Source organism: Sarcophilus harrisii, chromosome 2, assembly GCF_902635505.1.
Source record: "Sarcophilus harrisii chromosome 2, mSarHar1.11, whole genome shotgun sequence".
In the NCBI taxonomy this organism is placed as follows: domain Eukaryota; kingdom Metazoa; phylum Chordata; class Mammalia; order Dasyuromorphia; family Dasyuridae; genus Sarcophilus; species Sarcophilus harrisii.
In genome coordinates this window covers 294,633,211-294,652,481 of record NC_045427.1, presented here as the reverse complement: position 1 = coordinate 294,652,481, position 19,271 = coordinate 294,633,211, and positions in this window count along the sequence as shown.

Sequence of the window (19,271 nt, the reverse complement as noted above, 5' to 3'; positions counted from 1 at the left end):
ATATATTCATAGATATATCTAGTTATCTCAGTAAATAAAGCATAAAACACTGAGGTTGGAATCAGGAAGACATCTTTATAAGTTCAAATCTAACCCCAGGTTCCTTAATAATTATGTGAACCTGAGCAAGTCACTTTACTCTTTTCCAAACTTTTTGGCTAAGTATTACATAATTTTTAAGTATTGTTGCCATTCAAAAACAAATTCCTTGTTGGCATATAAATAGATCCCAGAAGTTGTTCAGACCAGCCTGCAATCAATTTATCTAGATAGATAGAGTCTGCACTACATTAAGATTACTAGGTGGCTGAGGGCATATCATCCTAATAATAGCAAAACCATTTCGTCCTAACCATGTATGCTATAGAAAAGAATCCTAGCTGAGGAAATTTGAAAGGGAAGACAGATGTTCAGTATAAAACTAGATTTAGCTTTCAACCACTGTATAGTAACCTGATTTTTTTTTTCTGCCACTGCTTTCAATTTTTGATGAAAAATGGCCTGAGCTACTGGGAATGCTCAAGACTGACTGACTGCTGGTTTTAATCTATCAGAGAAGCTAAGAAAGAAACAAAAGAGAGACTTAGCAGTATGCTTATCTCTCTAGAGAATATCAAGAAACACAGAATTAAGAAGAGAGTAGTCACAAGGATAACTGACCACTTTCAGGGAAGTTTCACCCAAATAAACTGAAATTTCTCAAGGTTTTGCTTGTTTCATTTGCTTATTTCATTTTTTGTCTTTGTTTTATTCCCTCTGTTTAAATAGATGTTTCCTTTCTGCTTTCATTTTCTTTCTTTGGCTCTTTTCCTAGGTACTCACTTAATTTAATTTTTTATAGAATCAAAATGTTAGACTTGCATGGGGGAATCATGTCCACAGACTTCATTCCACAAAAGGAAAAATAGACCAAAATAGTTTAAATAATGTCAAAGGTTACACAAGTAATGACAGAATCAGCACTAGAACTCATATCTCCAGATACTGGTCCCCAGTTCTTTCCAATCAGTTCACTGACATTTTTTTTCCTCTAAAAATTATGTGGTGTATGCATGTGTGTTTATTCCTAATTTAATGCCAGTTAATGCCTGTAGCACATTGAAGGTATATTACCAAAAGACTTACACAAGTATTAGAGAAGATGAGGTACTAAGTTATCACCTAGTTCATTTTTTTTTCTAATTACAAATAAGAAACTGAAACTTAGACATAGAGTGTCATAATTTAGATACAACTCCATGAGAGATCTCAGAACTGAAACGGGGGGGGTGTGTGACAAAATTTTGACTTATTATCAGTAAATGTTTGATTTGTATACCTATTCTGCACACACACACACACACACACACACAAACACACACACACACACATATACACCTGGGGTCATATAAAAATTTCTAGGCAAAAAGGATTCATGAGTTGAAAAAGTTTAAGAAGCTTGATAGTTAATACAATTTAGTGGTAGAGAGAATGCTAGATCCCCCATTCTCTTGATTTCCAGGCTTTTGTTTTCTCCACTCTCTCCTGAAGCTAGTAATAGCAATAAGAACAAGATTAGCCAAGATGATAGATTGTTCCCTAGGGGGTATTTGCTATAAAAATCCGTTTCATGGGAATTGTATAAATTATGACTACTTACCTGGGAAAAGCCAGTTGGAAAAATATGAGACAATTGCCTTCTATAGAAAAAAATGTGACCACAGGTGTAGTTTAATGCAATATGTAATGTATTTTAAAGTAAGTCATTTCAAATACCAATATTCACTTTATACAACAAAAATACTGTTTTGGGACAAAAATGAAATTTGTTGTAGACAGAATAAAATAATTAAAAGGTAATAAACCAGAAAAATAAATATTTAAAAGTTACTTATGTGTGTACTTGAAGGGCTGTTATAGTTTATCTCCAGAAAACAATTAACCTAATTCATTAAGTATGTTTTTGATAATTACTATTTAGTTAACTATTGCACTAAGATGTGGCACTTAGATAATGCTTTTATTATAAGCATATGTTTCAGGGCCAAATGATTTTGTAATAAAGGCACTGTCCTTTTAAACTTAACTAAACAGATCCATAACAATTAGTTAGTACTGATTTAATAAGCGATAATCACTCCAGAAAACACATTTTATATATAAGCAAGAATTAAGCAGATTTGTGAACAATGTTCTAGTTATAATTGTATTCTAAGTATTCAAAGGCTTCTAATTGCAAGTCATTCTTACTTGATAGGGTCATAAATCAAAAATTACTATGGACATCAGAGGCCATTTAATGTAAACACATTATTTTACAGATGAAAACAAAGTCTCAAGGTGATTAAATGAATTAACTAAAAATCTTACAGATAATGTATCCCCCAGATCTTTTTAACTTCAGAATTAGTCATTGTACCACCATAACACCTTGTATCACATTTACTTTGATTCAGTTTTAGTCAAGATTTCTTGGGATATTACAAATTTAGTTGTGGCTCAAAAGTAATTTCCTTCATGATAATAACATTTTAGATAAATTCTGAGTAGAACCATGTAGACTTTGAAGTTTAAGAACTTTGATTCCTAGGAGTTCATTGTCTAATCTATTTCCATCCTAAGTAGGGCACTAATTTTTAAACTTTTTCCTTTCTTTTTTTTCTTAGCTCAGCATTAATATTTACTGATTATATGCACAATTTTTGGTAACCACTTAGTTACAAAAATGGGGCCCTGTAAAGAAATTCTTAGAAGAAATCAACAGACCAATGATTTGTTTAGAATTCTATTACTCTGAGGTTCTATTAACTTCTAGCTACATACTACTACTATTTACCAACTAGTAATAGACTAGCTAAGAAGCAATGCATTTTTAAAATGTTTTAAATTTGTATACAAACAATTCTTGACCTAGCTATTCAAATTAGGTAGTCAAATCAAGGCAATAAAATCATTAAGAGATCAAAGCCCACCTTTAATACAGTATTCAATAAAATTACTTTTGAAAGAAAATATTTTAAAAATTAGGAATAAGAATCCAGACATTTCTTTATTATATAAATAATTTTCATTTAATTTTTCTCCTACTATATTTCTGGTGTATGTATCCTTTTCATTCAGATGTGTGTGTCATATATTCACATCTCATAAATTCTCTATTTTTTTCTTTTGAGGTCATCACCATTTACATAGTCAGAAAGAATGCAAAATTAGTATACATCTAAATGAAAAGGATACAGATACAAGAAAATGGGAAAATAGAATTGATAGACTTTGACAAGTGATGAGATGTGAAATAAGAAAAATAGAAGAGAGTCAAGGGTGACTCTGAATTTATTAACCTCAGATGTTAGAAGGATCTCTCTTTCTTTGCCAATATAAGAACAGTTAGAAAATGAGGATAATGGGAGACTGAGTTATATTTTAGACATGCCAGATTTGAGGTGATAATGGAACATCCAAGTAAAGTTGTTCAACTGAGAGACATTGGGTTCCTGACAGAGATGAGGATCAAGTGATTATAAAATCTACTTAAATGTTCATATTTTTATTAGAAACTCCAGTTCTAAAAAAAAATAAAAACTCCAGTTCTATATCAACAATACCAACAACACTAAGTATAATTGTGAGTGGCATGAAGGTATGAAGACATTATTAAATTTTGAATTAGTAGTTATTAGATTCTTCATAATATTTGTTATATATGTGACTTTGAGAAAATTCCAAGCTCTCTCTCTATGTTTTACTCTTATAATACATATCAGTATAACATGTAAATATATGGATTTGCATGCATATCCATATTTATGTTTTTCTACACCAATATCTATCTACCTATTTATCAATCTCTCTTCCTCTGTTATTTTCTTCTTTATTTTCTCTGTCTCTTTTTCTAACTGTCAAAGACCCTCCATTATATAGTATGCTCCCTATTATTAACCACCATTTCCAAATATTCTCCAGTTAAAGGGAATGATTATTTCTCTAATAGATGTTATTCTTATTCCTGCTATCATTTCTTTTATTATTATTATAATTTTTATTGACAAAACATATGCATGGGTAATTTTTCAACATTGACCCTTGCAAAAAATTCTGTTCCAATTTTTCCCTCCTTCCCTCCACTCCCTCCCCTAGATGGCAGATAGTGCCATACATGTTAAATATGTTAAAGTATATGTTAAATATAATATATGTATACATATTTATACAGTTATCTTGCTGCATAAGAAAAAAGATAAAAAGAATCTGAGAAGAAAAAAATAGGAAGCAGAAAACAGAAAAAGTGGAAATACTATGTTGTGGTCCACACTCATTTCCCAGTGTTCTTTTGTTGGGTGTAGCTGGTTCTGTTTATTATTGAGCAATTGGAACTGATTTGGATCCTCTTATCGTTGAAGAGAGCCACATCCATCAGATTGATCCTGAAATAGTATTGTCGTTGAATTGTATAATGATCTCCTATTTCTTCTCATTTCACTTAGCATCAATTCATGTAAGTCTCTCCTAGCCTCTCTGTATTCCTCCTGCTGGTCATTTCTTACAGAACAATAATATTTCATAACATTCATATACCACAATTTACCCAACCATTCTCCCATTGATGGGCATCCATTCACTTTCCAGTTTCTAGCCACTACAAACAGGGCTGCCACAAACATTTTGGCACATACAGATTCCTTTCCCATCTTTATTATCTCTTTGGGGAAATAAGCCCAGTAGTAGCACTGCTGGGTCAAAGGGTATGCACAGTTTGATAACTTTTTGGGCATAATTCCATATTGCTCTCCAGAATGAATGCACCCATTCACAACTCCACTAACAAAGCATCAGTGTCCTAGTTTTCCCACATCCCCTCCAACATCCATCATTACCTTTTCCTGTCATCTTAGTCAATCTGAAAAATATGTAGTGGTATCTCAGATTTGTCTTAATTAGCATTTCTCTGATCAATAATGATTTGGAACACTTTTTCATATGAGAAGAAATAGTTTCAATTTCATCACCCAAAAATTATCTGTTCAGATCCTTTGACCATTTATCAATTGGAGAACGGCTTGATTTTATACATTAGAGTAATTTCTTCATATATTTTAGAAATGATGCCTTTATCAGAACCTTTAACTGTAAAAATGTTTTCCCAGTTTATTGCTTCCCTTCTGATCTTGTCTGCATTAGTTTTGTTTGTGTAAAAGCTTTTTAACATGATATAATCAAAGTTTTCTATTTTGTGATCAAGAATGATCTCTAGTTCTTCTTTGGTCATAAATTCCTTCCTCCTCCACAGGTCATAAAGGTAAATTATCTTATGTTCTTCTAATTTATTTATACTCTCATTTTTTATGCCTAGGTCATGAGCTCATTTTGATCTTGTGTATGGTGTTAAATTTGGGTCAATGCTGAGTTTCTGCCATACTAATTTCCAATTTTCCCAGCAAATTTTATCAAATAGTGAATTCTTATCCTTAAAGTTAAGATCTTTGGGTTTGTCAAAAACTAGATTGCTATAGTTATTGACTATTTTGTCCTGTGAATCTAACCTACACTTAACAAGTAGTCTACTTCTTAGCCAATACCAAATGGTTTTGGTGATTGCTGCTTTATAATAAATACAGTTTTGGATCAGGTATAGCTAGGCTACCTTTGTTTGATTTTTTTTTCATTAGTTCACTTGAAATTCTTGATCTTTTCTTCTTTCAGATGAATTTTGTTGTTATTTTTTCTAGGTCATTAAAATAATTTCTTGGGAGTCTGATTAGTATAGCACTAAATAAATAGATTAGTTTTGATAATATTGTTATCTTTATTATAATCACTCAAGCTATTCAAAAGCACTAAAAATTTCCCAATTGCTTAGATCTGAATATATTTTTTTGTAAAGTGTTTAGTAGTTTTGTTCATATAGTTCCTGACTTTCCCTTGGCAGATAAATTCCCAAATATTTAATACTATCAACAGTTATTTTAAATCAAATTTCTCTTTGTATCTCTTGCTATTTGATTTTGTTAGTGATGTATAAAAATGCTGAATATTTATGTGGATTTATTTGTATCCTGCAACTTACCTAAATTTGTGGATTATTTCCAATAGCTTTTTAGTATAATCTCTCAGATTCTCTAAGTATATATACCATCATATAATCTGCAAAGAGTGAAACTCCCCACTTTTAAGGGGAAAACCCAAAAAAACAAAGTAAAAGGGAAAACTCAAAAAAAAAAAACCCCCCCCCAAAAAAAAAAAAATTTCCCAAACCAAAAACCCAAAATGCCCAACCCAATAAAATTTAAATTTTTTAGAAACAAAAAAGGGGTTTAAAACCCCTTTTAAAAAAGAAAAAAGAAATAAAAAAAAAAAATTAAAAAAAAAAAATTTATAATTTTGGGAAAATTAAAAAAAAATTAATCCCAAAAAAACCCCAAAAAAAAAAATTTGTTAAAAAACCCTTTAAAAAAACAAATTAAATTTTAAAAAATCCCGGGCAAATATTTCAATTTCCCCAAAAAGTCCCCAACTTTAAAATTTTTGAAAAACAAGAAAAAAATTTTTTAAAAAAAAATTTACCCACCAAAACCCAAAAAATTCCCAAAAAAAATTTTAAAAAAAAGGAAAAAATTTAAAATTTTTGGCAAAAAACCCCAAAAAAAACCAAGTAAAAAAATCCTTTTTCCGGATGAAAAATGGGAAAAATTTAATTTTAAATTTAAATAACCCCTTCAAAAAAATTAAACCCCAAAAATTTTAAAACCAATTTTAAAAATTTCCCCCAAAAACTCAAAAGGAAAAAAATTTTCCCAAAAATATTAAATTTTCCCAAAAACTTTAAACTCATTTAAAAAAAATTTTAAAATAAAAATAAAAAAATTTACCCCCAAAAAAACAAATCCAAAAAAAAACAAAAAAAGCAAAAAAAAAAAAACCAAAAATTTCCAAACCCCACTTAAAAATTTAAAAATCCCCAAAAAATGCCCCAAACCAAAAAAAAAAAAAAACCCCACCCCAAAAAAAAAAAACCCAAAAAAATAAAAACCAAAAACCCCACCCAAACAAAAAAACCCCAAAATCCAAACCCCAAAAACCAAAGCCAAAACAAAAACCCAAAACCCTTTAAAATTTTACCCCCCCAAAAAACCCCCAAACCCCAAAAAACCAAAAAAAACCCCCAAAAAAACCCAAAATTTAACAAAAAATTTTAAAATTTCATAAACCTTTTCATATTTTAAAAAACCCTTTTAAAAAAATCTTTTTTTTTTCAAATTTTAACCAATTTAAAAAAAATTAAAAAAACCCACCCAAAAAAACCAATACAGTAATCCAAAATAAAAAAAAATCCCTAAACCCCAACCCAAGCCCAAACAAAAAAAGGGAAAAAAAAAACCCGAAAATTTTAAAAAAAATGAAAAAAAAAAACATTTAAACCTTTCAAAAAAACAAAACCAAAAACAAAAAGAAAAATAAAATAAAATTTCCCAAAAAAATTTGGGAAAAGCCTTTTAACCCAAAAAAAAAAAGAAAAAAAAACCTTTAAACAAAAATCCAAACCCCAAAAAAAATAAATTAAATTAAAGGAAAAAATTTTAAAACCAAAAAAAAAAGCAAAAAAAAAAAGCAAAATAAAAACGGGTAAATTTCCCAAAAAAATAAGGAAAAAATTTAAATTAAAAAAAACCCCCAAAAAAAAAATAATCCCAAAAACAAAAACCCCAAAAAAAACCGGGAAATACAAAAACCTTTAAAAAAATTTTCAAAAAATTTCAAATAAAACTGTTCCCAAAACCCCGGTCCCCCCAAAAAACAAAAAGCCAAAAAAAAAAAACAACAAAAAAATTAAAAAAAACCCCCAAAATTTAAATTAAAAAAAAATAAAAAAAAAATTTTTTCAAAAAAAAAAAAAATAAATACAAAAATTAAAAAAAAAAAAAAAAAACCCTTTAAAAAACCCCAAAAAAAACCCAAAATTTGAAAACAAAAAAAAAAATTTTCACCCCAAAAAAAAAAAAATTTAAAACCAAAAAACCCCCAAAAAACCAAAAACCCACCCTCCATTAAAAAAACCAAAAAATTTAAAAAACAAAAAAAAAAAAAAACAAACCAAAATTTCCAAAAAAGTTAATAAAAAAAAATTCCTTTTTCGAAAAAACAAAAAAAAAAAAATTTCCAAAAAAACCTTTCAAAAAAAAAACAACTCCCAAAATTTTACATTTTTAAAAAAAAATTTTAATTAACCAAAAAATAAAAAAAATTTTAAAAAAAAAAACAAAAAAAAAAAAACCAAAAAAAAACCCAAAAAATCAAAAAAAAAAAAAACTTTTTATCTTTTTTAACAAAAAAAAAAAAAATTTTAAAAAATTTCCCTTATTACTTAAAAAAAAAAAAAAAAAAAAAAAAAACAAAAAAAAAAAAAAAAAAAAAAAAAATTCAAACAAAAAACCCAAAAATTTAAAAAATTTAAAAAAAACAACCCCCAAAAAATTTTAAAATGAAAAAAAAAACTAAAAAAAAAAAACTCCCCCAAAAAAAAAAAAAAACCAAATAAAAACAAAAAATTTAAATCCCAAAAAAACCCAAAAAAAAAAACCCAAAAAAAAAAAAACCCAAAAAAAAACAAAAAACTTTTAAAAAAAAAAAGCCACAAAATAAAAAAAATTCCCAAAAAAAAACTCATCCCTTAAAAAAAATCCCCAAACCCCCAAAAAAAATTTAAAAGGCCCCAAAGAAAAATTCAAAAAAAGCAAACAACAAAAAACACAAAAAAAAACCTCAAAAAAACAAACCAAAAAAAAAAAGCCAAGCAAAAAAACCCGAAAATTTTTGAAAAAAGAAAACCAAAAAAAAAAAACCCCCCTTTTCCAATTATAAACCACAAAAAACCCAATATTAAACACAAAAACCTCAAAATAAAAAAAAAAAAAACCCCTTAAATAAACACCCAAAAAAAAACCGGAAAAAAACCTTAAAAAAAATAAAAGCAAAAAAATTTCCCCAAAAAAACCAAAAGAAAAAATAAAAAAAAATTTAAACCCCAAAATCAAAAATTCCCTTTACCAAACAAAACAAAAAAATTAAATTAAACAAAAAAAATAAAAAAAAAAAAAAAAACCAAAAAATAAAAAGTAAAAAAAAAAAAAAAAAACAAAAAAACAAAATTTTTAAAAAAAAAAAAAAAAAAACCCCCCACAATTAAAAAAAAAAAAAAACAAAAAAAAACTTTTCACCAAAAAAAACAAAAAATTTTCTCAAAAAAACAAAAACCCCAAAGAAAAAAAAAACCCCAAAAAAACAAAAAAAAAACCCAAAAAACCAAAAAAAATTTAAAAACAAAAATTTAAACCTTAAAAAAAAACCCCAAGGCAAAAATTTTTAAAAACTTTCATACCCCCAACCCCCCCAAAAAAAAAACCAAAAAAAAAACCCCTCTTTAAACAAAACCCAACAAAATAAAAAAAACCAAAAAAAAGAAAAAATTCCCAAACCCAAAATGCCAAAAAAACCCCCAAAAAATCAAAAAAACCCCAAAAAACCACCCAACCAACCCAAAACCACCAAAAACCCCCCCACACCCAAATCAAAAAACCCCTTTCCCCAAAAATCCACATCTTTCCACCCCCAAAATTTAAAACCACCAAAACCACCCAAAATCCCAACCTCCCCCAAACCCCCAAAAACCCCCCAGCAAAAAGAAAACCCCAAAAACCCCCTAATTTAAAACCCCCCCAAAAACAAAGGGAAAAAAAAAAAAACAAAAAAAAACCCTCTTTCCAACAAAAACTTAAAACCCCCCCCCAAAAAGGGAAAAACAATCCACAACAAAATTTTGGGTTTTAAAATAAACCAAGCACCTTCTTTTACCAAAAAACCAACAGTCAAAAAAGAAATTCCATTTAAAATAACTACATAATAAAAAATTTTTTAAATCTTCCAAAAAAAAAAAAAAAAAAACCCACCAAAAATTAATTAAATTAAAAAAAAATAAAATTTTTTAAAGGGGAGCAAATATAATAAAGATGACAATATTACCTAAATAATCTATTTATTTAGCGCTATAAACAGACCCAAAAAATTTTTAAACCAGAAAAAAATAACAACAAAGTTCATTGGAAAAACAAAAATCAAGAATTTAAGGTTTGAAAAAAAAATCAAATGAAAGGTCAGCTACCAGATCTAAAATATATTATAGAGCAGCTTTCAAAACTATTTGGTATTTGGAATAGATTAGTTGATCAGTGGAATAGTTAGGTTCAAGGGATAAAACAGTCAACAAATATAGCAACCTAGTCTTTGACAAACCCAAAGACCCCAACTTTTGGGATAAGAACTTTTTTGATAAAAATTGCTGGGAAAATTGGAAACTAATTGCAGAAACTAGGCATTAATCCATATAACCATACACCAAGATAAAGGTCAAAATGGGTTCATGACCGGCATAAAAATGAAATTATTAATAAATTAAGAACAAGGTAGTTTACCTCTCAGACCTGTGGAAGGGAAAGGTTTTTTATGACCAAAGCAGAAATAAAGAGATCATTACTGATCACAAAATGAAAATTTTGATTATACCAAACGAAAAGTTTTTGTACAAACAAAATAATGCAGACAAGATTAGAAGGAAGCAATAAATTGGGAAAATATTTTTTACAGTCAAAGGTTCTGATAAAAGGCCTCCTTTCAAAATATATGAAAATTAACTCTAATTTATAAAAAAATCAAGCCATTCTCAATTGAAAATGGTCAAAAGGATATGAACAGACAATTCTCAGATGAAGAAATTGAAACTATTTCTAGTCATATGAAAAGATTAATTTTTAATCAGAAATCAAATTAAGACAACTCTTTAAATCCACTAAACACCTTCAAATTGGTAAGATGACAGGAAAAAAATAAAATTGTTGGAGGATGGGGAAAACTGGGACATTGATAATTTTGGTAGGTGTGAACGATCCAACCATTTTGGAGAAATTTGGAACTATTTTAAAAATTATCAAACTTTGTAACCCTTTTCCAACATTTACTACTGGGATTATATCCCAAAAGATTATAAAAGAAAGGGAAAGGACCTGTATTCACGTTTTGGGAACCCTTTTTAGTGCTAAAACCAAAACTGAATGGATTTCCATCATTGGAAAATAAACTGAAAAATTGGTATATGAAATTATGGAATATTACTGTTCTGTAAAAAACCAACAAGGATATTTCAGAAAACCTGGAAGAGACACACAACATGCTAAAGTGAAATACAGGACCAGGAATCATTTATACTTCAACAACAATATAATATGACCATTCTGATGGACAGGCCATCCTCACAACGAATCAACCAAATCATTTCTAATGGAGCATAAAACAACACTTTCCCAGAAAAAAACTCTGGAATGACTAAAACTCATTTTCCCTCCTTTTTTACCAAACCCTTTTTATTTCTAAAATAATTTAAATAATTTTAAAAATTCTTTTGTAAGAAAATAAAAATTTTAAATATATATATTTAAATTTTACTAATTATATTTTAAATATTTAACATCTACTGTCATTGCCATTTTAAAATAATAAAGGTAAAAAATTAAACAAATTTTTGCAAAATTTTAATTGAAAATTACCCATTTTATATCCCTTAAATTAAACTTTAAAAAAAAAAAAAAAAAAAAATTTTTAAAATTTTAAAAAAAAATTTTTTAAAATTTCAAAACTATAAATTTTTTTAAAAAAAAAAAATTTTAGAAAAAAAAAACTTTACCAAAAACCACAAAAAGAAATCCCAAAATCTGGTCTTAAAATTTTTTTGAAAAGGAACAAGTTTTCCCCCAAAAATAAGAAAACCAATATTTTTCAAAAAATTTGGAACTTTAAAAATTTTTTTTTTCAAAAAAAAAAAAATTTTAATTCCAAAAAACCCTCCTTTTCAAAAAAAAAAAATTTTTTTCTTTTTTTTTAAAATAAAAAAACCTTCCCAATTAAATTTTTTAAAAAATTTTTCCCTAAAAAATTTATAAAAATTTAAAAAAAAGGGCAAAAACCCTCCCAAAAAAAATTTTTTATATTTGAAGAACCCAAAAAAAAAAATTTTCCTTTTCTTTTTTTAATAAATTAAAAAAAAATTTTTGTTTAAAAAAAATTTCTCTTTTATTTTTAAAAAAAAGAAAAAAAACCCAAAAAACCCCAAAAAATTTTAATTTAAAGAGGGTTTTTACATTTGAAAAAATTTACCCTTTTTTTATTTAAAGAAAAAAAAAAAAACCCATTTTAAAATTTTTAAATTTTTACTTTTTAATTTCCATTAAAGAAAGGGAATATTTGCAAAAACCTTTTCCCAAAATTTCCCCCCCCCTTTTCCCCTTTTTATTTACAAAAAATTTAAAATAAATTTAAAAATTTTAAAAAAATTTTTTTTTTATAAATAAAAAAAAAAAAAAAAAAAAAAATAAAAAACAATTTAAAAAAAAATAACCTAAAAAAAATCAAACTTTCCCCCTTTAAAAAGAGCCAAAAACCATACAGTTTTTTAAAAATTCTATAAAACAATAAAAAAAAAAAAAAAAAAATTTAAAAAATTTTCCAAAACCCCCCAAAAAATAAATTTATAAAATTTGGAAAAAGAAAAAACCCAAAAAAAAATCAAACAATTATTAAAAAAAAGGTAAATATTTGGGAAAATCTCCTTTCCCATTTCTTTTCCCAAACCTTCATTCCAAAAAAACCCCTTTTAATTTTTCCATTTTCCTATTTATATTTCCTATACTCTTATTGACTAGTTCTTGGATTCACGTGGAATAATAATGTTAACTAATGTTGATATAGCACTTTAAGATTTATGAAGTTCTCTCTCTCTCTTTCTCCATATATAGATATAGATATAGATAGATAATATCTCTGTATTTTTTAAATTTTATTTTTATTATAGCTTTTTATATACAAAACATATGCATTAGTAAATTTTTGACACTGACTCTTGCAAAAACCTTCTGTTCCAACTTTTCCCCTCCTTTTCCCCACCCTCCTCCCCTAGATGTCAGGTAGTCCCATACATGTTAAATATGTTAAAGTATCTACTAAATACAATATATATATATATATATATATATATATATATATATATATATATATATATATATATACACACACACACACACACACATTATTTATACAGTTATCTTGTTGCATAGGAAAGATCGGATTTAGAAAAAGGTAAAAATAACCTGAGGAGAAAAAAAAATGCAAGCATTCATTAACAGAAAGAGTAGAAATGTTATGTTGTGGTTCATACTCATTTCCCAGTGTTCTTTCTCTGGGTGTAACTGGTTCTGTTCATTACAAATCACTTGGAACTAATTTTTACCCATTCATTCTTTAGGATGATATTATTTAATTTCCAATTACTTTTTGGTCCATTTTCCCCTGGCTTTTTATTGAATGTAATTTTTATTGCATCATGATATGAAAAGGATGCATTTACTATTTCTGCCTTTTTCCATTTGAATATGTAGTCTCTATGGCCTAATATATGGTCAATTTTTTGTATAGGTTCCATGGACTGTTGAGAAGAAAGTGCATTCCTTTCTGTCTTCATTTACTTTTCTCCAAATATCTATCATACCTAACTTTTCTAGTGTTATATTTACCTCTTTAACTTTTTTCTTATTTATTTTGTTGTTTGATTTATCTAGTTCTGAGAGTGCAAGGTTGAGATCTCCCACTATTATAGTTTTGCTGTCTATTTCTTCTTTCAGTTCTCTTAATTTCTTTAGGAATTTAGATGCTATACTACTTGGTGCATATAGGTTTAGTATTGATATTGCTTCACTGTCTATAGTACCCTTTAGCAAGATATACTTTCCTTCCTTATCTCTTTTAATTAGATCAATTTTTGCTTTTGCTTGATCTGAAATCAGAATGGCTACCCATGCTTTTTTGACTTCACCTGAAGCATGGTAGATTCTGCTCCAGCCTTTTACTTTTACTCTGTATGTATCACCCTGCTTCAAGTGTGTTTCTTGTAAACAATATATTATAGCATTCTGGCTTTTAATTCAGTCTGTTATCTTTACTGTGTTGGGATTATAGTCTTTACTATATATGCTTTATGGGGAAGTTTACCCAGTTTATGGTTAAAACTACAAATTCTTTATTTACTGCTGCTTTTCTTCTTCCTTTTCTTCTTACTCCCCTCCCCAGTATTAAACTTATGAGCAGCATTTGCCTCACACAGCCTTCCATCTTTAGAATTCCTCCCTCTCCCTTAGAGTCCCTCCCATTTTCTTAAGCCTTGCCCTTACAATTTCTGTATTCTCTTCTATTTAGCCTTTCCCTTCCTTTTTCACTTTTCCCCTTCCACTTTTCAATGATGTGGGAGAAGTTTCTCTGTAAACTGAATATGTTCACCTCCCTTCTTTCTTTCCCACAGATACAATAGGTTTTCTTTGCCTTTTCATGAGATGTAGTACCTCCAATTTTTCCTTTTTTGCTACAATTTCCTTTCTACCTCTAGATCTTTTTTTATATTATAACAGTAAAACAAAATTATACATGTACTCTGTATGTTTACTCATAACAGAAATATAGTTCTTAAGAGTTCTTTTTACCTTTTTATACTAACTTGAGTCCTATATTTGGAGGTCAAACTTTTCGTTTAGCTCTGTTTTTTTCATCAGAATAAATGGAATTCACCAGTTTCACTGAATGTCCATCTTCTTCCCTGGAAGAAAATGCTCAATTTTGACTGGATAAGTTATTCTTGGCTGCATCTCAAGTTCTTTTGCCTTTTGGAATATCAGATTCCTGGCCCTTCGATCCTTTAATGTGGACACTACTAGATCCTGAGTAATCCTTATTGTGGCTCCTTGGTATTTGATTTTTTTCAACTGCTTGTAATATTTTTTTTCCTTAGTCTGATAGTTCTGGAATTTAGCCGCAATATTCTTTGAACTTTTGATTTTGGAATCTCCTTTAGGAGGTGATCCATGAATTCTTTGAATGGCTATTTTACCTCTGATTCTATGACATCTGGGCAGTTCTCTTTGATGATTTCCTGAAAAATAATATCTAGGCTCTTTTTTTCATCATGATTTTCAGGGAGTTCAATAATCCTTAGATTATCTTTCCTATATCTATATCAATAATCTTTACCCCTTGTTTTTATTGCTTCTCCACTGATCTACTGTCTTGCTGCCAGAGCAGAATAGCCTACACTATGGTAGAGTTCTCCCTACAGATTTTCTGCTGGAAGAGACCACATCCCACCCCCCTTCAGTCTGCTCAGTGAGCTGTTCTCCATGCTCTGATTGCCTATCTGCCTACCTGGCCTAGCCTTGTTCCATCCCCAGCACAGAAGCAAAAACAAATCTTTTCCTGGTGAGTTTTGATATTATTCTGTTGGTAATGTGTTACACTCCAATATTTGTGGGTTCTGAAAGTCAAGCACTAATTCAGAGGCTAAGTTTCATAAAATAGTTTGAGGGTAGAGGAGAGCTCAGAAAGACATGTGTGTCCTCTCCACCATGTTGGCTCCCCCAGTCATTTTTTTTTTCTGATACTTTATTTCTCAAATATAGAAAACTGAGTCAAATTTATATAAAAAAATAAGAATCATTCTCCAAATAATAAATGATAAAAAAGATAAAAAGTGGTTTTCAGATGAAGTAATCAAAGCTATCTGTATATGAAAAAAAGGTACTAATCCATTCATTTTTTATTATAACTTTTTATTTACAAGATATATGCATAGGTATTTTTTCAGCATTGAGAGTTGCAAATCCTTTTGTTCCAACTTTTTCCCTCCTTCCACCCACCCCTTCCCCCAGATGGCAGGTTGACCCATACAACTTAAATATGTTAAAGCATAAGTTAAATACTATATATATATATATATATATATATATATATATAATATATATATATATATATATATATATATATATATATATATATATATACATACACACACACACACACACACATACATGTCCAAACAGTTAATTTGCTATATAAAAAGAGTCGGCCTTTGAAATAGTGTACAATTAGCCTGTGAAGAAAATCAAAAATGCAGGCAGACAAAAATAGAAGGATTGGGATTTCTATGTAGTTGTTCATAGTCATCTCCCAGAGTTCTTTCTTTGAATGTAGCTGGTTCAATCCATTACTGCTCTATTGGAACTGATTTGGTTCATCTCATTGTTGAAGAAGGCCACATCCATCAGAATTGATCATCATATAGTATTGTTGTTGAAGTATATAATGATCTTTCACTCAGCATCAGTTCATGTAAGTCTCTCCAGACCTTTCTGAAATCATCTTGCTGGTAATTTCTTACAGAATAATAATAGTCCATAACATTCATATACCACAATTTATTTAGCCATTCTCCAATTAATGGGCATCCACTAAGTTTCCAGTTTCTGGCCACTACAAATAGAGCTGCCACAAACATCCGTGCACATGCAGGTCCCGTTCCCTTCTTTAAAATCTCTTTCGGATATAAGCCCAGTACTTACACTGCTGGGTCAGAGTATGCACAGTTTGATATCTTTGTGAGAATAGTTCCAAATTGCTCTCCAGAATGGCTGGATGTATTCACAATTCCACCAAGAATGTATCAATGTCCCAGTTTTCCCACATCCCCTCCAACATTCTGCATTATCTTTTCCTATCACTCTAGCCATTCTGACAGGTATATAGTGGTATCTCAGAGTTGTCTTAATTTGCATTTCTCTGATTAATAATGACTTAATCCAGCTTTAATGCTGTTTGAGGAGAAAAACCATGTCTTATACATGAGTATATTTCCCATAGTACCTAGTACTGTGTTTTACTTAATGTAAAACCCCTCCTCTAAATTGAAAGCAATCCAATATATGTTATATATGTTAAAATATATGATAAATCCAATATATATAAACATATTTACACAATTATCTTGCTGCACAAGAAAAATAAGAAAAAGGAAATAAAACGAATAGGAAAATACAAACTAACAACAATGAAAAGAGTGAGATTGTTATGTTGTGTTTCATACTCAGTTCCCACAGTCCTCTCTCTGGGTGTAGATGGCTCTCTTCATCATAAGATCTTTGAAATTAGCCTCAATCATCTCATTGTTGGAAAGAGTCACGTTCATCAGAATTGATCTTCATATAGTATTATTGTTGAAGTATATAATGATAATAATGATATAATATATATAATAATATAATGATATAATGATCTCCTGGTCCTGCTCATTTCACTCAGCATCAGTTCATGTAAGTTTCTCTAGGCCTTTCTGAAATCATCCTGCTGATCATTTCTTATAGAACAATAATATTCCATAACATTCATATACCATAAATTATTCAGTATTTCTCCAAGTGATGGGAACACACTCAGTTTCTAGTTTCTTGCCACTACTGGTATATAGGCCCAGTAAAAACACTGATGGCTCAAAGGGTATGCACAGTTTGATAATTTTTTGAGTAGTTCCAAATTGTTCTCCAGAATGGTGGGAACCATTCACAATTCCACCAACAATGTATTAGTGTCATGGACAATTTGTTTTGTTACTTCTCTCCTCCTTATCAGATGACACCAATGTTTCCTTTTATACTTTCTCATGATACTCCACTTGAGCCTTTCATATCACCTTTCACATGTTTATTTCTCTTTCCATACATACAACTGGTACTCATAATCAATTTTTTGTCACTTTTCATCTTTTTCATCACTTTTCTACTGTACCTCTTAATTATATCCCTTGCTTACAATCTTTCTATTGTCCAATTTGTCCTTGGCAGAGTTGCCAAAATATTCTTGGACTGTTACAAGTTAGACAAGGTAATTTAACTACACAAAAACATTCAGAAAGTTCCTATTGCCTTTAAAATAAAATATTCTCATCTTGCCATTACTAATTGTATAACATGACTTCTATATTTCTTTTCTAAATTAGTTAGACTATTTCCTTTTTGCAAACTTTATGCTTCAGATACATTGAACCACCAGTTTTACCATGGATTCAATGTTGTCTTCTGCTATTATGGGACACTTTTATGGAATGTCTTGTACACTTTACATAGTCTTTCTTAGGATCCTCATCTTATTTCAATAATTGCTTCCCTATCTAGTTGCCAATGAACTCTCCTTCCTCTACTACTATTAGTACTACTACTACTACTACTACTACTACAACAACAACTACTGCTGCACCTGCTACTACTGCTGCAGCTGCTGCTGCTGCTGCTGCTATTATCACCATCATCACTATTCCTGTTGCTAACATTAATACTACTATAAGCAATAGCAGCATATAAGTGGAAGAGCAGAGAAAAGGATTCATGTCAGGAAGAACATAATTCGAATTGGATGTAAGTCACTTAGTATCTGTATGACATTGTTGACTCAAGTTTTCTTGTCTGTAAAACAGGGATAATAATAACACCTACCTCAAAGAGCTGTTACAAGAAACAAATACAATATTTTTTAAAAAAAAATTAACAGTCTGGCACATAACAGGCAATAAATACATATGCATGTGTATTCATACACATTCATGTTATTATGTAAAGGAGCAGGAGGAGATATGAATCTCTTCATGAAAGAAGTGATTCTGTTAGATTTTAAAGAATAAATAGGAACCCCAAAAGTATAAAAGGTGAAGAACATTTTAGGAATGAAGAACAATATGGCCAGAAGAATGTAAACTGTCTGGGCATTTTAGGGCTATTCGAAGATTTGAGAGTATAGAAATATGCTTTATTTAATAAGTAGAAAAACCTGAAAAAAACGATAGCCATGAGATAGTGAATGGACTTAAATACCAGAAAAAAGTTTTACACTTATTCTCTAGTTAGAATATAAGGAAGAATAATGTGGTGTTTAGGTAATATTGGCAGTGAGTCTATAAATAATGGAGAAAATTTACTTAATAAAATAGACACAACTTTTCTGAGGTTAGGAAAATATGGGTTTAAGTTTAAGAAAAACAAATAAACACAAATACTTTCAGAGAAATTTTTAATTCAATAGAAGTAGACAAATTTATAAAATAATAAATTGATGAATGAATGAAAAAGTATTTATTAAGTGGTTACTACATATGTATATATCTAGACATATATGCATTTATGTATATGAAGTTTATTAAATACTAGGGATGCAAATAGGAAAGCAAGACATTTCTTTTTCTCACAGAGTTCACATGCAAACAGGAAAAAAAAAATATATATATATATATATGAGACGTTTTCTGTATAAGTCAGATGTGTAGCACCAGTGGTCCCAAAGATTTAGTAACATATCTCATGTTCTTTATTGTTTTTTTGTTTTTTTTAGAT